Here is a 23,313-nt window from a genome sequence, read left to right as displayed (position 1 = left end):
ATTTTGTCTTTTATATTGTCATCGCCTACTCTCTCAGTATCTATCATCTTCTTTAGTACGTCTTCAGATTTAGAAATTTGGATCACAGTTTTCCTTTTTCTTACCTCCTGTTAGCATTATGATTGGTTTTTTAAATTTTTTTAAGTTTATTTATTTATTTTGAGAGAGAGAGATTGAGAGAGAGCGAGCGAGCACACACCGGCTGGGGAGGGGCGGAGAGTAGAGACAGAATCCCAAGCAGGCTCTACGCCATCAACACAGAGCCTGGTGCGGGGCTTGAAACCACACACTGTAAGATCATGACCTGAGCTGAGATCAAGAGTTAGATGCTTAACCAACTGCACCACCCAGGCACCCTGCATTACGATTGATTAAATTATATGGGTTGACAAGTCAATTAATAGCCTGTAGAAATTTTTAACCAAATTACCTTCATTGGTATTCTGCTCCCTTCCACGTTAACCATTGGCCAATGACTCTATTCTGAATCTTGATATTATCTGGAACTTTTCATCTTTAAAATCATCAATCACAAAGCAGTAATCTTCTTGTTCTGTCCACCTCCCACCAATCTCCAGCACCTTGACACACCTTGTTTTCTTCATGACTGTTTTCTCACTCACTTCTCCTTACCATGCAGCCAAGACCTAGTATACAACTTAAAGAATTCGTTTGCCCAAATCTTTTCTTTGTACTCTTTTCCTTCCACTTCACATCTGGCAAAATCCTTGCCCTTTCTCAATTGAGCAGTTTCGCTTTGCTTTTTCACTTGGGGTATTGAATGCTATCAGAAATCACAAAACTGTGAAAACTGGTGTCATAATAAATTTGTGATCTCCCATCTCGGTCTGACCCCAGTAATACTTCTAAGTGCCCGTGTTTTATTTACCTTTCCATTCTCTGCAACAGATATCTCATAAAACTCTGCCACACATGTACTTGGTAATTCCTTAAGAAAAGACTTAAATGTTATTACCTTCTTCCTCTTTGTGCTGTTTACAGCACAAAGAGGTATTGATATTTTGGTATTGATATTTAAACATTTTTAAAAATTTTAGATTTTAATTAAAAATTATCCATTTCCATAAATAAATCAACCTTCCTCCCCACTGTCTCCACCAACCCCCTATACCCTAGCTTTTAGATAGTTTCATAATTTGTCCCCTCTTTATCCTTGCAAGAATATATATTGCCACAGTATTCTCTTCCAATCCAATGTTTCTTTGACATTAAGCTGCTTAAAATATCCTTTCTGTCAGTGCTCCTTTCCTACCTTACTTGCACTCTCATTGTGTCTCTCATTCTTTGTTTTGTCTGTGATTACAACAGTAGCTGGTACAAAACAGGTACCAAAAAAAACCAAAAAACAGAAAACAAAAACAGAATAGCACTGAATAAATAAGTGGATTTTGAAAATGCCTCCTTTTTGATTGAGGGTGATGGATTGTCTCATAAAGCATTTCCCTCAGTCAACAATGTTTTTATCTTTCAGTTTACTCTGTTAGAATGCTAAGCGACCATCTCTGTTCTCTGAAATATACTGTCAATTTTTCAGTAAAGTTTTTTTTTTTATTCTAATCAAGTGCTTGTCTTCTATCACGTTTTCCCCTTGGTAAGTAGTAGTAATAAATACATTTGCTTATTCTGGAAATGATATTCAATCATGTTATTCTGTTTTGAGAGAATAAGATTATTCTTAATTTGACCAAATTCAGTAGTTGGCAATTTATTTTACAATATTAACTGTTTACGTTAGATTTAGGCACTTGTTTTATTTGTGACACATTTCATGAATTGATTATCAGCATTTGATTGTCAACCTGGATGAAGTGGAAGGTTCAGAGTTATTTTCAGTATCTGACAAGAATAAACACTGAGACTTTGAGGGCTTATCGGAAGTAAACAGTAGGCTAAGAGGTCACACATGTGGAGAGAATAGAAAATAATCTAGTCTACTTTCCCCACTGCTATGTCACTTTCTCAGAGTCCCATTTAAGTGATGATGTACCAATGACAACAGAAAGAAAATACTTTCCTCAGCCACATGAAACACTTACTTAAAAAAGTGTGAATAAACACAGAAGATTTTTATCATGATTTCTGAGTGTAATTCATGAGAGGATGGTCACTTGCTCAGTTTCTTGCTTTCCCATAGCCCTCTCTTCCCTCCATTCTTTCCACAGAATCAAATATCAACTAATAAAATGAATGAAGGCATTTTTAGGAGGGAAAACATGATTTATATCAAACCTTACTCTAAAAGTGAATTTATCCACAGCAGTATGCTAGTCTACTTTACAAGTGTGTGTTTTTCACTTACGTGTAGCTCTAGAAATTATAGAATAGGTTGGCTTTGGAATAGCTTTTGGATTTCTAATACAGTATTTCTTTTCTATATAGTTTTACTTAAGCAATATAAATAAGGTTAGCTGTGACCTAAAAAAAAAATACTCAGTCATTTTTCTTAGAACACAGTATGGTATGTGCCCTAATTAATTTTATTTGTGGTATAGTAAAAAGTATAACTTCAGAAGGAAATGAAAACTGTGTGGAAAGAGATGACTTTGAGGCAGGGACACTCTATTAGAGCTTATGATTGGGGAAATCCTGATAAGCTGATATATTGTTAACACTTTATATGTTTGATTTTTCCCTCTTTTTTATTTGTTCTAGACGTTACTAAAAGAGGTTAATGTATTGATGTATGATATTTTTTCCAGGCCAAACAGGAAAAAAAATGAAAATTTAATTTTTAATTTGCAGAAATGACTTTTATAGGTCTGGTTTGAAGAAATTGGAAGTCAACTTTCCCTTTGCTTTATGTTGTCCAGATTCCATTCATTCCACACTTTTTGTTTTTGTAGATTGAAGGTGGAATTTTATGTTCTTATTTCAGGACTCTTTTCTTTGTACTTCTTGCTTGAGTGTCAAGAGACTAAGTACAAAGGATTCATTGATACCTGTGAAGACTTTTTGTCTTTGTTTGTGTTTTATGATGAGCAAAACATTGGTGGCCTTTTGCTACCCAAAGAATACTCATTTTCTCTTAGCTAATAGGAATTTCTGTTTCTTAAACTGAGTACTGATTTGTGAAATGAGCTTCTTCTCCCATCTACTTAGGGCGTGGAGAAGATTTTCTAACCAGGGCTTGTGGTAGGCCATAGCCAAGCCAGTTGCACTGAAAGTTTTGTTGGTTTGATGAAGCACAAGAAATAGAGCACAGAAGTATGTATACATCTGTGGTGCAGCAAGGCTCTCACTGAAGGGAAGAGGACTGGCCCTTTCATTGTTGCTGTGGTCCCCCAACCAGATGGTTATAAAAGGCCAAATTCCTACATCTTGTACTGTGCTAACTGGGAGGATTCCTCCCTCTGCATGGGATTCTGGTAGTATTGAACTTTGGCTTTGCCTTTGTATGGAATAAAACAAAGCCTCAGGGAGCATCTACTGACTTACATTCTTAATCTTGTGTTTATTCTTTGCAAGGATTCTTTGCCAGTATAATTGTGAATCAAAGCAAAAGCTGAACGTAGTTGAGTCATGGCCCTAATTCTTGCCAATTCTAGAACCTGAACCAGCTTTTTTGTTCTTACCAGCTTAGAGTCAGTGGTGATAAAAATGGTTTTACTGGACGGACTCATAGATTCATGGCCACTTCCTGCATAGTATCAACACTTCCTGGCTTCCACAGTTGGAGGGTGTTCCTCTTTATCTGTATCTTACTTGCCAAGGTGCAATTATGTAGTCTTATCAAATGTTTTAAAAATCATTAACCTAGAAAAATTCTAACAGGCCAGTAAATATTACAGTTACCAGCTCTTACTTGTTTTTCTTCCCAATTTCAATTTCTAGATAAAAGGGCTCAAACATTACCCTCATGTAGCTGTCCTTGAAACTTAACTTCATAGCAATGTTTTGTGTTCTAAGCAATGACCTACTCTCATAACTTTCAGATATATGGCTCCTTATTCACACAGAGGTAAAAATAAAAGGTCCAGTTCTTTTAGATTTAAGGTACCCCATGGGGAAGTAGCCTCTTTAAGGGTAGGCAGATAGGTATTGAATACCTAGTTGATATAATGGTGCAGAAAATTTCAACATTGGCATATGGAGTGAAGGGAACTCAGATGTTAAGAAGAGTATCTACTCTATCATGTTTACCCTTAGGGCGTCTGTCTCTGTGCCTCCCACTTATTCTGTAGCCAATTATACTTTGCTATCAATATATACCTGTACTTAAATTGGCCTTAAAATTTATTAACAATTTCCTGGTTATCAAATTCATTTACTTTTTATCAGTTTTTTTGCTATCTTTAGCCTCTTTACAGAATTTGCCACCTTGGATAGCTTCACTCATTGTTGTAACTTTAGTCTTTGTCATTGGTAAGACTGCACTATTAGAATGTTACTTCTGTTTATTCAATGAGTCAAAAACTATTCAATGACTACCATTTACCAAGTACTTGGAAAAAATGCTAATAAAACACGTACATAGTTTTTGTGCCTAGTGAATTTATAGTTTAGTGAGCGATTGATAATAATTTATTATTTGATTTGTAAATATATTTTGAGTACCTACCTGATGCCAGGTTCTGTTCTAGGCATTAGAAATGCAGTGTAAAAACAGTACCTGGGGAAACACGTTTTCTTGGAGGAGATAGAAAGTAACAAGTACTTAATATCATTTTATATATAAGTGCCATGATGAAAAGTAAGTCCGGGCAAGAGGAAAGGAAGTGATAGAGAGTGGGTGCTATTTTTAATAATGTACTATTTTAGGGGCACCTGGGTGGCTCAGTCAGTTAAGCATCCAACTCTTGATTTCAGTCATGACCTCAAGGTCATGAGATCCAGCCCTGCACGGGGCATTAAGTTGGGCATAGAGCCTGCTTAAGATTCTCTCTCTCTCTCTCTCTCTCTCTCTCTCTCTGTCTTTCTCCTTCTGCCCCACCCTAGCTCTCTCTCTCTCTCTCTCTCTCTCAAAAAAAAAAAATAATGTACGATTTTAGATTTATTAAATATGTTCCATTCTTCCATGGACATATTACATTTGAAATGCCTTTAAATTATCTAATAGGTGCTGTTAAATAGGCAGTTGGGTACACGAGCCTGAAATTCAAGAAGTTATTGGAGGGGCACCTGGATGGCTCAGATTGTTGAGTGCCAGACTCTTGATTTCGGCTCAGGTCATGATCCCAGGGTTGTGGGATCTAGCACCACCTCAGACTCTACACTGAGCATTGAGCTTGCTTAATGTTCTCTGTGTGTGTGTGTGTGTGTGTGTGTGTTTGTGTGTGTGTGTGTCTCCCCCATGCTCTTCTCCCCTGCTTGTCGGAGACAAAAATGTGAGATTTGTGCATAGATCTAGGACCAGGAGTGATCATGTAGGGAATCAGATTAGAGAGAGAAGAATATACAATGATGAGCCTTGGAGAAAGTAAGAAAGAGCAGCAGGAGAAAGCCAGGAGAATTTCTCTGGATGCTCAGTAAGTTTGCAGTAAGAAAGAGCTGTTGAAATATGTGGCTTGTTACTGAGAGGACAAGCAAGAGGACCAGGTAGGTTAGCCACAGGATTGGGAAAGTCAGTCTTTGTTGACCTTGAAAAGGGAAATTTCAGTTGAATGGTGTAGCACAAGTTAGACCAAAGCAGACTGAAGTGAAAATTGTTGGTTTGACGTGGAGGGAAAACCAGTGAGAGAACAATACCAATAAATTGGAAATTGCACCTGAAATGAATGGCCCAAATATAACAGTATCATTTGAGTTCATCAAGAGGGTTTGAAAGGCTTCATGAAGAAATGATTTTAAACTGAGGTCAGAAAGATGAGTTGGTATTAACTAGACAATAAGGCAAAAGTAAAAAAGCTTGTAAAAAGACTAATACCGCAAGGTAAACTTGAAGACTGGAAGAAGCTCATACAGGTTGGCGTGGGTATGTATGAGTTTAATGATGGCATGAAACTGTTTTATCCTTTTTTCAAAAATTTTTAACTTTATTTACTTTTAAAGAGAGAGAAGGAAAGAGTTCACACACATGGCATGGGGTATGGAGGGGCAGAGAGAGGGGGAGAGAGAAAATCCCAAGCATGCTCCATGCAGTCAGTACAGAGGCCAATGTGGGGCTAGATCTCATGAACTGTGAGATCATGACCTCAGCTAAGATCAAGAGTCAGACAACTGACTCAGCTACCCAGGTGTCCCAAGACTGTTTTATCTTTTACCCTAGAGCATTGGGCATAATGATTAGAGGGAGATGGGGATATGTGGACAACATCATCTATCTTTTGATGAAGTTGTTCTAGCTGTACTGTGTATAGGGTATAGAGGTAGGTTGGCAAGATGGAAGTTGGATAGCTCACGAACAGGCCATCTTAGTAATTAAGGTGAGTCAAAATTGCAGCTTGCATTACAGCAGTAAAGGTGTAAAAATGGAGAGAAAGAGAAATCTGAGTGATATTTATGAAGTGAAATTGATAGTGCTTACAACAGTCTGGATAGGAGTATATGAGGAAATGTAGAGAAGTCAAGCATGACCCTTAAACTTCTGGCATTCACAGTAGAGAGGCAGTATCTTGGCATTAATTAGGAGAGAATTAGAGCAGAACTCCATTGGTTTGCCATTATTTTTGTGGGCCTTAATGGATTTAGGTTATGCATGTTGGATTAGAGGGACTTGTGAGCCATTCTCACCTGCCTATTAGACTTTTCTATCTATATATCCCACTGAGTTCTCAAAAATATTAAAACTGAGTCCATCTTGATCCCTTCAAAATTTCTCTTTCCCATCAACCCAGACTCAATCATCTTGTAATGATTTTTCTTCCTAGTACCCTCTCAGTTTCCATGTCAGGAGACTCTGATCTTTCTTGACTGTTCTCTTGCACATTTGCCCTTTTCCATTTTTACCCATACTATGCAATTTCAAACTCTTTAATTTCACTCCACTGTACTCTTAACCTGCTATGTGGTCTTTTTTTCCCCCAAATCATTCCTTGTCTGATACTTTTTTAAAAATTTTAAGTATCTATTTTCATATTTAAGATTCTGATTTTTCCCATGTCCCTACTTAAAATAATTCAGTGTCTTTCCTATTCCTTATAAATAAGCTGTAGATTGACTTTAGCTTGGAATTCAGGAAAAAAAAAATCTGTAGATTTTTCTTCCCCTGACACACTGTGGAACTCAGTAATTAGAAACTGCCTGGTTTAAATCCTGAGTTTAGTACTTACTAGTTGTGTGGTTTTGGCTGAGTTAATCACAATTTTCTATTTTTCAAATGGGATTAAAAATAGAAACTCATTTACATGGTTGTTTTAAAGTCTAAATCCATTAAATTCTCTTAGCACAGTCCCTGGCACAAAACTAGCACTCAATTAATGCAGTTTCTATTATTATTCTGTTAGCCTCCCACCAAGCCCCCTGTATGTATGCTGGCACATTTAACCACTTCGTGAGCATGCCTTTTATTTCTCTGATGTGCTGTTTTATACAACTTGCATTCTTCTGCCTAGAAGGCTTTCTCCTTCCTCTCTTGGCAGCCTTTCCCCACAACGCAATTTCTTCCTGTCTAAATTTGTTCATCTCTTCAAGTACCAGCCCTTTTCTATCCCCAGGAAACATTTCTGTCTTTCCCAGCTTGCCCCGTCCCTGGTTCTAGGTGCGGTTACCCAATATTTTTTTTTTTTTTTTTTTTTTTGTATTTTGACACCTATCTTATCAGCTCCTTGTATATAGTTAGGTATGTAGCTTTCTTGCATCTTCTACAGGGTAGGCCTTGAGTATAGGGCCATTTTTAGGATGCTATTTGCCTAATGTCTATAGTTTTTGCAATATTAGTGAACAAAAGATTGCCAGTGTTGGTGGGCAGTCCCCTCATTTGCCTGTGAATATTCTCTTGTTTTCCTTCCATGTAGACTGATTTTGGCTCTACTCCTCATCAAGAAACATCAAGTTACCTGTCCCAGATCTTTTCCTTAAGGACAAGAGCTTTCAAGTCAGCAATCCACTAAATCCGTCAGGGCTAATGTGTTTTCAGTGCTCTCAGGAACTCTAAGTGCATTTAACCAAGCTCTTCTGGCAACATTGGCCCTGTTTTTATGTTCCAAGTCGTTAGTTTTGTTTTGTTTTGTTTTTCTCAGTTACACATAATTTGAAGGAAGCAGTTTTAGGAGAGGTAACTGAGCACCAGCTTAATAGCGTTTTACTCAGAGATCTCTAATAATGGGCTTCTTTAAAATTAAAAAAAAAAGTGACATAAAAAACAATATTTAATATCTTTTCTGTTTCCTGCCTAATTGCCTCTGGTTCTGCTGGGCCATGGCCTTTGGATTACAAACTGCCACTTTTTAGGATGTTCCAAAAGCATGAATCAAGATTGATTCTTACTTTATCCATCGTTGTACTTGGTTGTAACTTACACAGCCTGAGATGAGGGTTTATTTTTCCCCTCCGAAGCTTTCAGGGATGTTTTTGTCGGGTTTTGGAAAATGTGCTCCAGAGTAATGATAAATTGAGTGCTGCCTCAGAAAGAGTCAGGCTGTCAGGGAACATATTTATCTCCACATTTGGAAAGCAGAGCAAAATAAGTACAGACCTTTCAAAAACCTGTGTGAAAACTTGCTATGGTAAGGGAGAAGGTCAATCTGACATGGCTTTATATCCACTTTATTTATAATTTATGGGCTTTATGGACATACGGAATAACCTAAAATCCATGATCATTCAAAGATGAACAATGTTTTTCCCTACAGTAATGTACTACTGAGGAAAACTTGATAGTTAAATGGTTCTGTTTCCTTCTGGTTCAAGAAAAGATATCATGATATAAGAGAAATAAATAATTGTATTTAAGAAATACTCTCCTACATTTGCCTAAAGTACAAATCTGCCTATTTTTGTACATAAAAAGTTATTGGAACATGGCTGAAGGAATTTATTACATGTTGCTTATGGCTGCTTTTGCACTACAACTAGAAGAGTTGTGTAGTTGCAACAGACACCTTTTGGCTCACAAAGCCTAACATAGTTACTCTCTGGTTCTTTACGAGAAAAGTTTGTTGTCCTCTGGCCTAGGAGGAAATTCTGTCACAAATGGAAGTTTCTGCTCTATTTTCTATAATGACATTAACAAGAAGTTTGCTTTAGTTGTAAGAGATGACAGGATTGTAATGGGAGCATCTGTTTTTTAATTGGTGGTCTTGTTCTATGGATTTATTTGTTTGTCAGGGATAACTGGGTTTAGTATAGGGCTAAAAATGAAAAGACAATAAATTAATAACTGCCTCATCCAACTAAAGCATTCATTAGGGTTTTAATTGGATATCACAGAGTTAAGTATTGTTTGCAGAGGTACTGAGTCTATTTTTGTGAGCAAAATGTCAAGTAAACCTCTAGTTTTAGGTCCCTATTCTTATAAGAGATTTCCAGAAAGGGACTCTCCAGTTTGTTCAGCATTATGAATAGTGACAGTAGTTAATGTAAAATAATACGGCTTTGAGTGTAGACTCCTTGCAAAAACTGTGAGGATTGTCTTTATCTCTACCTACCTCTATGATTTCTACCTCTATCTGTGTGTGAATATGTATGAGTGTGTATTTTTCCATCTTAAATATTTCTCTTTTTTTTAAAGTTTATTTACTTATTTTGAGAGAGAGTGAGCATGTTGTGTGTGAGTGGGGGAGGGGCAGAGAGAGAAGGAGAAAGAGAATCCCAAGTAAGCTCCATACTGTCAGTGCAGAGTCCATCGTGGGGCTCAATCTCATGAACCATGAGATCATGACCTGAGCTGAAATCAAGAGTCATATGTTCAACCAGTCGAGCCACCCAGGAACTCCCATCTTAAATATTTCTTAAAGAAATGGCAAAATCTGAATTTTTTAAATTTTTTTCATGGATCTACATGTTTTGTGTTCTAGCTATGTATCTGTGTATTGATCACTAGCACTCATTAATATTCATCCAATCAAATATTACCACTGTGCTAGGTACTAAAGGGGAGCAAAAAAGCATGTTCCCTAAGTTCATCAAGCCTTCATATTTGGTGTAGACAGACAGTTAATACAGGACAAACAAATTACATACATATTTTTATTACCTTTTTATTTGAAAAGAAAGGCACAAATAATAAATGTATGGTTTTGTGAAATGTTCACAAACTGCACAGACCCATGTAACCAGCACAGACCAAGATGCAGGACATGCCCAGCAATCCCGCTGATGTCCCTTCCTTGTCATGCCCACTCTCCAAAGAAAACCATGGCTTGACGTAAAGCCTCAGAGATTCAAACCTGAGGACTTTCTTTCTTTCTTTCTTTCTCTCTCTCTCTCTCTCTCTCTTTTTTCTTTCTTTGTTTCTTTAAGTTTATTTTTTTAGAAAGACAGCAGGGTAGGGGCAGAGAGAGGGGGGAGAGAGAGAATCCCAAGCAGGCTCTAAGTTGTTAGCGCAGAGCCTGACACAGGGCTTGATCCCTTGAACTGTGAGATCATGACCTGAGCTGAGATCAAGAGTTGGAGGCTTAACTGACTGAGCCACCTGGTGCCCCCAAACCTGAGGTTTCTAAAACATTGAGTTTCTGATATTTATAAGTCAGGCAATCTGCATTTCTGCCCTCCTTTGACAAATAATTTTTGGGGCTCTGAGCATGTGTACTCCTCCAGGCAGAGGCCTGCTGAAGCAGGAGCTGCTCCTGTCCCTGAGGGAGGGTGTGGCCTCCCAGGCCCACTTGGCTCACCTCATTTTGTTACTGGCCTGTCTGTTGATACGAGAGACACTTGCCTTTTTCTATCTCTTGATCCTAATTTTATGTCTGTATTTTTGGCCACTTCAAGCCTTTTGTACAAGATAGTATAATATTACATATAATTTTATATATAATTACATATATATAATATATAGTCCTTTTTGTTGTACTTATTTATTTATCTAACACATACAAATTTAACATGTGCCATATACAGGAGATAAAAACTGAGTTTATTACACGGGGCTGTGATATGGATAGACGAGCAACTGAAGCCTCCCCTAACAAAGTAACAATTTAGCTAAGATGAAAAGTGAGAAGTTAGGCAAAGAGGAGAAGAGAGAACATATCCTAGGAAGATACCTTTATACCATTCACAGTTACACTAAGTACTTCACTCTAACAATCTTGTCAATTGTTTTTCCTCTGTAAAGCTTGTTTTTATATGCTCAAAAATGACATTTAACTTTCCCATTCTTCTTAAAACTTCAGCCATCACCTTTTATTGAATTCGCAGATGGCCATGGCCCATATTTTATACAGATACATATGACAAAAGTACAAACCTTAAAATGGGATTCGGCACTGCCTGTCAGTCAATAAAACTATCCTGCCCACCCCTCCTTCTCTCTGCTGTTATGGGAGAGGAAGATTTGGTCCTCGGGTAGAATCTAGGAACTTAGTGTATACTCTGACCATCCAGCACTCCACCCTTCTCGTGGACTAGCTTTTCTGTTACCCATTTCATTCTTCCTCTTGCGTCTCATCCGTGATTCCTCTTTCTCCCTCATACTCTCAAATATACTCATATTTAGTTTCTTTTTACCTCCAAAGCCTACTACTCTTGATTTTCATCACTGCATTTGAGACCACCAAGGTTTCTTGCTTAGGAAACATCTGCTAAATTTGCAAATAAACTATGGAATGAATAAGTTACGGAAATAAAAGGCACAGCATGACGAATATAGTCAATGGTATTATAATGGCGTTGTATGATGACACTGGTAGCTGGACTAGTGGTGAGCACAGCATAGAATATAAAATTGTCAAATCATGATGTTCTGCACCTGAAACAAATGTAACATTTGTGTCAACTCTACTCAAATACAAAAATCGCTTTCATAAAAACACAAAATGAACACATTTCAAAGATTTTAGTCAACTCATTAATTAATGAAGGAACTATTAACATGTCAGGAATGATTCAAAAGAGAATTAGAAGATGTGATATTTATAGAGCTGATTAGTTAAAGGAATAAAGAAATGAATTTACTAAAAGATACTAAAGTGGTTGGGGCGCCTGGCTGGCTCAGTCAGTAGGACATGTGACTCTTGATCTCGGGGTCATGAGTTCAAACCCCACATTTAGGGTAGATTTCACATTTAAAAAATTGAATAAGCAAAATTGGAGGGAGGGAAGGTCCAAAGCTGCAATAAATAATAACATTTGGAGTATGGTATTAAAGTCATTGACGTCATTTCTTTTCAACAACATAATATAAAATTTTTTCAGAGAATGATCATTGGCATTTCACTCAGTTCTACAAGTTAACCTTTATTCTTAAATAGTTGCAACATATTCAAAGTAATAGTAAGTAGGAAGTTGAACAAAGATACGTGACCCTAGATATGTGACCCCCTTAAAATATCTTTTAAATAAGAAAATCTCCAGTTAGGGTGTGTCTGATACACAAATAGCCAGTTACTGTACTGAAATGGCACCTAGTAATTTCTGTTCCCAAATGCAGAGCCATGTTTATGACTTAATTGTTCTGCACACACTCTTAACCCTTAATATATTCTCTAGAAAACCAAGAATGTTCTTTTGCCAATTTTATTATATAAAAACTTAAAATGGGGGTGTCTGAGTGGCTCAGTCAGTTAAGCATTCAACTTGATTTCAGCTCAAGTCATGCTCTTGTGATTTGTAGGTTCGAGCCCCACATCAGGCTCTGTGCTGACAGTGCAGAGCCTGCTTGGGATTCTCCCTCCCTCTCTGCCCCTTCCTCTTTCTTTCTCTCTCTCTCAAAATAAATAAACTTAAAAAATAAAAACACCTTTATGAACTAAATATTTTAGTCACATTCAAATGTGAGCAATTTGTTGAGAGAAAATACTTTTTATTTATATAAATGGTAAAAGGTTAACTCCTCCAGGGTTCAAGTATATACAAAAAATTATTTTAAAAAAGATTTCAGAGTCATAGAAGCAAATCAGCAGGATGAGAACAATCAGTTTATAGAACCGATTCTAATGGGCAGTCCTGTGAAAAGATGCCCCATCTCAGTTGTCACGGAAATGAAGTGATGACCACTCACAGCCATATAATCCAAAGTTTGCCTATCAGACTGGTAACATTTAAAAGCATTTAATGGTATCCAGTATTGACAAGGCTGTAAAGAAATTACTCTCTTATAAACTATCAGCAGTTCTGTAAATGCTGTGGAATATTTTGAAAGCATTTTGCTATCACTTATTAAAATCCAAATTCCCCATCATTTTTTACCTTACAACGTCATTATTGTTTATTTATTCAATGAAGTAAAAATGCTAGAGTATAAAGATACATGATGGTGATTATTTTTATTGCAACATTATATATATAATTTATTATAGCATATATATAGTTATATGTAATATATTATAGCATACAATTGGAGAAATAATAGCAAATTAACATCATTAGGGATATGATTAAGTAAATTATACTTCCTTATTGTGTAATTCTCTGGCTATCATAAAGAATGAGTTATAATTGCCTTTATGCCTATTCTATTTTAAACTCATTAAATTATAGAAGGTGTAGCATATGATCATATCTTTAAAAAATAAAAAGTAATAGCAAAGTAATATTCTCTGTATCAAAGAGGTTGTATAAGCAGAGAGAAGTTATACACAAAGCTTTACCAGTGGGTAGTATAGGTTATGGGATTGAGATGAGGCTCCTAAAGACGTTGACAATTTTGATGCTGCACCATTTTGTTAAAAAGAACATTAATTTTACTGTTATACATATAAGTACATTACTATACCATATTATAACTGTCCATATGCTCAAAATCTCTCAAAGGGCTTATTATGGAGTTAGAGTGCAATCCAAATCTCTTACCCCCATCTGTAAGTCTCTTGGGGTTCAGTTCTTACTGCGCCAACTTGAACTTGGGCAACTCTAGCACTCCTGAGCTGCATCTGGAAACAACATCCAGCTTTTAGTTTATTTTGCAAAGTTAAAATTCTTTCTTACCTTAAAGCCTCCCCACTCACCACCATATCCCCTGTCTAGAACCACCTTTCCTGTACCCTGGCTGATTCAGTTTAAATGTCATTTCTCTAAAATTGCCACTTTGTTCCTCCAATAAAATTTAGGTCCCCCAGTTAAATAGAAACCAAGTTGATGACTTATGACTCTCAGAGTTGCTAAATGAAGTTTTTGAGTGTGCTGTGCAAAATGAGCTAGCTAAATATCGAGTAAATAAAATTTGTAAAACTAGAATTCTGTTATGAGAGAAAAGAAGGATCATGCATTCATTTGTCATTTATTAGTTACATGAAAGCATCTGGATTATTTCACATTAAAAGAATTTCAACTTGTCACACAAATATCTTATGGGATAAGATAATTTCAACATAAGGTTAACTTACCATGGAGAAAATTAATGCTCCTTCTTGATTTTTCTTCCTAGCTGTAGGAGCTGCCACTATGAAGGTTTTTGTTCGATAAAAGAAGAGTTTCACAAGTTTGTTTACTAACATACATATTTAGAATCATAGGCATATTCTTTGGACTTGATAGACCTAGGTGATTTCAGGTAGGAAAGAAAAAAGTTTTGGCCACTTGGATTAGAACCTTCCAAAGGCATAAATATTTAGATAGACTGCAAGGAGGTTCTGACAAGATTAAGTATAAAACATCCAAATAGCTTGGAAGAAGAGTTAAGTGTTTTATATTTAGGGAGCAAACTCCCAACTGAAGCAATAAAAACAGTCTATCTCTTTCAAGTGATATATTTAAGTGCATTCCTTTACTGAATACAGAGTGGAATTTTGCCACATTAAATTGTTTCAAAATTAGACTTGCCTAGCTAACAGAAACAAATCAGGTATCTAAACAGGATATCCTTTACGCCAGGTCATGAATATATTGAAAATCATTAAAATACAGATCATTTTGGTTTGTCATAATTTGGGAAGAGTTACACTACCTTGAATTGTGATGTGTCTTGATACACATTAGTTCTTTAACAATACATCAGGAATCTGTATGATATTTTGTTCTGTCTAGAACATGAGGCCAGGAGTTTATCATTGATTCTTATCAACTAAAAGCATGGGATTTTGAGAACTGAAATGTAACAATTTATAAAGCGGTAGCATTCATTTTGCTGGTGGCATTTAAATAGATGTTGTTGGCTTTTGATACAAAGTGGAATGGCCTGCGGCATATTTTTACAGTCCATAAACTAACACCTATGCAAGATTCATAATAAATTCAATAGGAGGAAAGCAAAGTTAGTTTGTGAGACATTTTAATAGATCACATGGTATAAATATTACATATCTATGTTTTTCAATTTTTTGTATCTGATAAAAATGTAGTTTGTAGGGACTTATCACCAACTTGCAAATTGGGCAGTAAAGTGCATAGTCATATAACTACTCTAGATCTGACATTCTTTTAGAGCTTCACTGAAGGGACATTAGTGCAATTAGAAAAGACAAAGATGTAGCAAAACATCATGGTAAGAGTTTTACTGCACATTACCATTATGAATGTAGATGAAATAAGGGGTGAAAGTGTTAATTTCTGGATTATTATTGGCATGATTTTTTTCTGGTTAGCTTGATGTATAGATTATATGTGAAAGGCTCAGACACAAGGAAATTTTGTTGACAGACTGTATTTGTATGTGTGTATATTTCACGGATAAAATATTGTGTGCTTTTCCCCTTCTTACGGGGCATTCCCAAAGTCACCATAAAGTAAGACAAATGAAAAATTTATTCTTGCCCTTCTGTAAAGCACAAATGTGGATTCCTTTTTGAGTACATAGTCATATAAACTAGGTACTAGAGACACAAAAAGTCATAAAATGATAATCAGTCCTCCTGTATATGATTTTCTTTAAATTCTCCTGTATATGATTTTCTCCAGAAACCAATCAGCATATTTTCTAATGCTTTAAGGGCCTACTGTTTGTACAACTCAGCACTATGGAGAGTTATTTATTTATTTCTTGGAAATAATTTGGAAAAAATTTAAAATGTGAAGTTAGCTGGAGCATCTGGGTGGCTCAATGGGTCAAGCGTCAGACTTAGGCTCAGGTCAGGATCTCACAGTTCTGGAGTTCGAGGCCCTCGTGTCTCAGAGCCTGGAGTCTGCTTGGGATTCTGTGTCTCTGTCTCTCTCTGCCCCTCCTCCGCTGATGCTCTGTCTCCTTGTCAAAAATAAATCAACATTAAAAAAATTATTTTAAAAAATGTGAAGTTACCTTAGTAAATAAACATTCATTAAGCATCTATCACAAACTTGGTTTTATGGGGAATACTCCAAAGCAAAACAAAAGTATATGTAAGTTATAAACTACTGTCATACGAAGCTGCACAAGTTGTGGGCAAGGGTGAGGGAAATGCAATCCCAGAGTTAGTGCCCCAAACGGATTGTTTCAAAAGAATATTTCAGTAATAATGAGACCAAAACTTTGACTGAATTTCAGCAGTAATATTGTAAAAGGTAAATTATACACGTGAAATCTCAGAGATTCCAGGACAATGTGTGGTACATAGTTACGAAACTTCCCCTAGCTCCCCGATACTGTTACATGAGAAAAAAAGTCTTAATGAACCATGATCATATAAGTCCTTTAATTTTTGTCACATGCAAGTGTAAAAATATTAATGTCTTTGTAATTATCTTCCCAGAACTAAGCATAGTTGTAAGCACATAAGTAGCATAGGAAGATTGAAATTGTAGACATTGAGTAATTTTTTCCCCCTGAAAACAGAATTTGGTGGTTGTTAGTAATCTGAATTAAATAACATACAGTTTATGGGGTGCATGGGTGACTCAGTTGGTTGAGTGTCCGACCTTGGCTCAGGTCATGATCTCACGGTTTTTGAATTTGAGCCCTGTTTGGCACTCTGTGCTTTCTCTCTTCCATTCCCTTTCTCTCTTCCATTCCCCTGCTCACTCGCTCGCGTGCTCTCTCTCTCTCAAAAGTAAATATTAAAAATGTTTTTAAAAATTACATACAGTTTATAAGAAAAGTAGTTTGGCATATGGGTTGAGTTTTTATTTATGATGTCATCCACTAGATTACAGACATTTATACTGAATGTACTACAGCAGTGAATTTTAAAAGATGATAGAGAGTAGATAGATAGATAGATAGATAGATTAAATAGTAGCCCAGCTAGCTGAGGAGATATGCTGTGTCAGTGAATGACAATAGAGAGAACATCATATGATTAGGGTCGAATATCAGTTGTGCAGGAAAAAAAAAAAAAAAAAAAAAGAACAAGCCCAGAAAGGCAGCTAAGTTATATTGAGTTGAATAAGTTGTAATTTATAATAACAACAACAATGTAGAACTGATATGATAGTGCTAATACTAAATAAACATTAAAACCTAAGAAACAGAAGAAAAACAGTTCAGGAAAGTTGGTTGAGTTCTAGCTTTGCTCTTCTTAGAGTTCAAGGCAAAAACGTAGACCTGATAGTTACGAGTCTTATTATTTACTCAAATGATGCACAATAGTGTGTTACGAAAGGTAGTTTCTTTTGCCCAATACTGGTCATTTTGAGATAAGATCATGTGTGCATGTGCATACACGTACAAATATACATACATACAAATCTAAGATATTTAGCATGTATGCACAGATTCATGAAAATTTCATAATGATCTTTACTGACAATTATTGAGCAGCAAGATTAAGTGGTCTTGATAGTTTCTCATAATTTATTTTTACAACTAGCTAAATAATGAGGCAAGCATAAGACATTATAACAACTTAAAATTAGCAAAAGCATTTTACAGAGGCGTACAAATTGGTATATTTCAGACTATAGTGTTAAATCATCTATATGGTTTGATTTTTTTAAAAGCATGATAACTTCTAAAAAGTGAACGTTGATTGTTTTCCTAGATTTTAACCTATAAGCAAATATGGGAAGCAGCATTTTGGTTATGAAGTAAAAGAAGTAACATTTGGCATTCATTGAGGGTGTTTGAAAAGAATAGATGGTCCTAGATGACAAATAGCTTTAGAGGAATGACATTTATTTTGTCTGTGGCTTGTAGTGGCTGCTTCCTTTCTCCGCAAACATTTCTTTTGATAGGATGTTGGTCAACTGTTATTAAATTATATTATTCTTTGTGTTCTGTCCCTGACTTTCAAGGAAATTCATCTTAACTCCATTATATCTACTTAACTTCTTAATGATACACCAAACTCCTCTCTAGAAAATAGGTATTATTTTTTAACACAGAAGAAAATCTGTTTTTTCATTAAGCTAGGAAGATGGAAAAAAAAAAGGTTTAGGAAGGGAAGATAGTATAAAGCTCTTTTTTTCTCCTACTTACTTGCGAGAAACAACCTGAAAATTTACATACAGGGGACTGTGCAATCTAAGACTTGATTTTATATCTAATAATTAAATCTATGTGGGGGGATTGATTTTGAATAATGCTTTGAAGCTCAGGATACAAAGGATTTTGCTGCAATTGCTGCTTTTTTCAGTAACAATTTAAAAAAGCAGTATTTCAGGGGCGCCTGGGTGGCGCAGTCGGTTAAGCGTCCGACTTCAGCCAGGTCACGATCTCGCGGTCCGTGAGTTCGAGCCCCGCGTCAGGCTCTGGGCTGATGGCTCGGAGCCTGGAGCCTGTTTCCGATTCTGTGTCTCCCTCTCTCTCTGCCCCTCCCCCCTTCATGCTCTGTCTCTCTCTGTCCCAAAAATAAATAAAAAAAAAAAAAAAAAAAAAAAACGTTGATAAAAAAGCAGTATTTCAGTTGACTTTAATCATTTGTATCAATACTCCTCCATTTTTGTCATGTATATGTAGTATTATATATTTTGTATTATTATTTAGTATGATATCTTAATAGCATCTTATTTACTGTACTATAAAGTAGCATAGCATTTTTTCCTCATAATTTCATGATGAGGCTTTGTAGATAAAATAATTGGCATTCTCATGGATTAAGTACATCTCCTATAGTCATATAAATGAATAAGAGCAATATATATTTATAGTATTTACCATCATGGATTTAATTTGAAATGTGGAAAATCTTTGCTGTTTCCAGTGCTAAACTATGTCAACTAATTTGCCTCCACAAAAACTGCATTATAGTAAATTTATTTCTACTGAAATGATCTATGAGTTCAATAAATCCTGAAAAAGGAAACTGGAGGAGACAACTAAAGACTCTGTGATAGATCAGAGAAACTCAGGTCCTACTTTTCTGAGGTCAAACTTTGTGATTAGTTTGTGTGTGTGTGTGTGTGTGTATGTTTAAGTGCTACCGCAGGATTAACTGAGTACACCTACCTGTTCATCTTCAATTAGAAAAATTCAACCTCTGATACATTGGCTGGACTAATAGAATATTATTCAAAGAAAGAGTACTGTTTCTAATAATGTTTAGAAATTGGGGTTGGTAGAGCATGTGACTTTTGATCTAGGAGTTGGGAGTTCAAGCCCAACATTTGTCCCATATTTTAGAAAACTCCAAAAAAGAAAAAAACAGTCTCAAGAAGTTAGTCCTATTCAATCCATTAAAAATGTTTAAGAATCACTACTGAATATTTTCATTTCACTCTTTAGGAATTCATTCTACTGTTTTTATATTTTGATTAATAAAATTATTGTTCCATATTTTTGTAATGACTGTCTATGTAATATGTTACAAATAAGTTACTGTGGAATACATAAATAGTGCCATTACTGAATTCTACCAATTAAATTTTCTTTAAAGGAAACAAATGTCTTTTTTTAAATAGAAGTATTGGTGACATACAGTATTACATTGTTTTTAGGTGTATAACAGTGATTCATCATCTCTATACATTATGCTGTTCTCACCACAGTGTACCTATCATCTATTATAATGCCGTTGACTACATTCCCTATGCTGTACCTTTTATCTCCATGACTTTTTCATTTCATAACTGGAAGGCTGTATTTTCCGGTCTCCTTCATCCATTTTGCCCATCCCCCAATTCCTTCCCCTCTGGAGACCACCATTCTGTTCTCTGTATTTATGGGTCTGATTCTGCTTTTTTGTTTGTTTGTTCATTTGCTTTGTTTTCCTTTAGATGCCAGATATAAGTAAAATCATATAGTATTGGTCTTTCTCTTATTTTTTTTTTTTTTCACTTAACACAATACCTTCTAGGTACATCTGTGTTGCTGTACATGGCAAGATTTTATTCTCTTTTATGGTTGAATAATGTCCCATTGTATATACATATACCACATCTTCTTTATCCATTCTTTTATGGATGGACATATATGTTGTTTCCATATCTTGACTATTGTAAATAATGCTGCAATAATCATAAGACTGCATATACCTTTTCAAATTAGTGTTTCCATTTTCTTTGGGTTAAATACCCAGTAGTGGTATAGTGGTTCACATGGTATTTCTATTTTTAATTTTTGAGAAAACTTCACACTGTTTTCCACTATAGTTGCACCAATTTACCTTTCCACCAGTAGTTCACAGTGGTCTCCTTGTCTCCCCATCCTCACCAACACTTGTCATTTCTTATCTTTTTGATTTCAGCCATTGTAACAGGTGTGAGGTGGTATCTCATTGTGGTTTTGATTTGCGTTTCCCTGATGATGAGTGAAGTTGAGCATCTTTTCATGTATCTGTTGGCCATTTGTATGTCTTTTTTGTTTTGTTTTTTTTTTTTCCTTTGATGTTTCTTTATTTTTGAGAGAGACGGACACAGCATGAGTGAGGGACGGGCAGTGTGAGAGGGAGACACAGAACCTGAAACAGGCTCCAGGCTATGAGCTGTCAGCACAGAGCCCAATGCAGGGCTCGAACCCAGGAACCATGAATTAATGACCTGAGCCGAAGTCAGACACTTAACCGTCTGAGCCACTCAGGCCCCCCTGTATGTCTTCATTGGAAAAGCATCTATTCGGGCCCTCTGCCCATTTTTAATCAGATTATTTGAGTTTTTTTGGCACTGAGTTGTTGAAGTTCTTTATTTTAGATATTAACCCCTTACTAGATATATCATTTGCAAATATCTTCTCCCATTCCCTATTTTTGTACTAATTTCATATGGAATATTTTACATATAAGTTACTAATAGAATACATAGGTAATGTCATTACCAGATTCTACCAGTTATATTTTTTAAAGAAACCAAATGACAAACAATTTTCATTCAGTTCAGAGACTTTCAGAAATGACTCTGTAGTTTTGGACTGTAAGGGTAACTGTCTAGAAATAATGGAACTCAGAATTAGCTATAAATTGTTGTGTATTTACTTGTCACTTAAAGCCTGTGTACACACGTATATATAAAGAATATTTATTTAGTATCTAATAAACTTACTAATATTTATTTGGTATCTACCGTAAATCAGGAGCTGTCCTAGGCATTTGAAGCATAACATAATATAAGACAGAAACTTTGTTGGTCTTTCAATAAATACTTATTCCAGAGCAGGTGATAAATAGGTTTCATTACCTATGCCAAAATTAATCAGTTGGTAGTATTTGCTTCTAGTACTGTGTAGAGACAGATTCTGAGACTGCCCCCAAGCTCAATAGGATGCTATTGTAATCCTTTATTTATGACTGAGTGTTGGGAGATCTGTGCTTAGTGGTATATTATATATATCCATATATAGAGAGATATATGTCCATATATCTGTATATACATATGTATATGTATATGTATATATATATGGATATATATCTATATACACATATGCATATAAATGGCTATATATCTATATATACATATCTCTATCTCTATCTCTATCTCTATCTCTATCTCTATCTCTATTTCTATCTCTATGCTGTACCTGCTATCCCTGTTCTAGTTTCTTATTTAGAGTCAGCATTTCATTGGAGAAATAGATGTACTCTAAAGGTAGCATAGTTATATAATGAACAATATGGACAGATGAATATATGATAAATTCTTATATTACGGTGTTCAATCTTTCATCCTTTATAAACTCATATTTATTTTTAGATCTCATGAATCACCATTTTCCCCTTTGCTTCACAAAGAGCTTAGGGGCATTAATGTTCTTGAGACTCTCAGGTTTGTCTCAATGATAGCTTTATTTCGGGCAAAGTGCCATATTGATGATAGAAGTTGTAGCAAAAAATATTAGAGAGTACTTACATTTCAAACTCAGAGGTTGTTTAAGATGAAAATATGAAAACTAAATGAGTAAACATTAAAATTTATTTTGACAATGATTGGTTAATGCCTGCATCGTGCCATCCATCTTTATATCTCCCCATAGGTAGCAATTAGCATAATAAATATGTTAATGTTTTTACCAATCTAAACAGTGCTGGCCACTTAGTAAAGGTACACTAAATGCCTGTTAATGATTTGATAAGTATGTGATCTGTGTGTTCCAAAAATTTTTTGTCAGCATTGTGCTATGAATGTTTTATAAGAAAGGAGAAGCCTAGTCCTTCTCAGTCCACATCCTAGGTAGTGTTAGCATACCAAACATCTGGGCATATTAACATTACCAAAAACAGAACAACAAGCATATTATAAATATGTGATAGGCTGTGTGAGACTGACCTTAAAGGGGGTAGATCAGAGTAGGGTGACTCATGGTAGCTAGAGATGAATATTCTCAAGATCAGTCTTAAGTTAGTCTTTGTCAGAATTTCTATGATGAGAGAAAATGAAAAAAGATTTTTATCAAAGACAGTAAGGGAAGTATTCTGCACAGAAGTCCAAGATATTTTCTAAAGAATTAACTCATTAATTCTCATATTTATTCATTTCATCTCACTCATTTACCCAGTGTGGAAAAAGAAGTTGCTTGTACACCTACGATGCAGGCTAGGAAGTTCCAAGTAGGTTAATCAGGGGAGGAAAGAGAGCATTTTATTTACAGTATCTGTAGGATACCTAGATGAAGATCCCTAGTTAATAGTTGACTCTGTAGGCTTGGATGTCAGGTGAGAATAATGGGCTGAGATAAGTTGTAGATGCATTTTCAACTGATTAACAGTGGAATGCAAAGATATGAGTGAGATCCCTCAAGGAAAGATGTGTAGGGCCAAGACTCTCAGTATACAACTTTGCGCCAAGGTGTTAAAGAAAGAAAGGTTGATAAAGGAAATTAGAAAATAGGTAGAAGAATAATCAAGAGAGAGTGTAACTAACAAAGTAAAGTGTTGGATTACAAAACATTAATATCGTCTCCTAAATCATAAACTAGATCTTCTGGTATAGTATGAACATGAGTGGGTCATCATTTGTTTGTTTATTAGTATGTCATGATCCTTTGATACTGACTAGACAGGAGTAAATTACTGTAAATGCAAAGCAGAATTAATTTAAATA

The 23,313-nt window shown here is 35.6% G+C and overlaps 1 protein-coding gene across 13 annotated transcripts in view; it reads left to right on the top strand.

Annotated features, from left to right (window-relative positions):
* DGKB (diacylglycerol kinase beta) overlaps positions 1 to 23,313 on the top strand; it is a 715,307-nt gene that overhangs the window by 11,007 nt on the left and 680,987 nt on the right. The window lies entirely within an intron of this gene.

Source organism: Panthera leo, chromosome A2, assembly GCF_018350215.1.
Source record: "Panthera leo isolate Ple1 chromosome A2, P.leo_Ple1_pat1.1, whole genome shotgun sequence".
Taxonomy (NCBI): domain Eukaryota; kingdom Metazoa; phylum Chordata; class Mammalia; order Carnivora; family Felidae; genus Panthera; species Panthera leo.
This window is presented reverse-complemented; position numbering and strand designations above follow the sequence as displayed.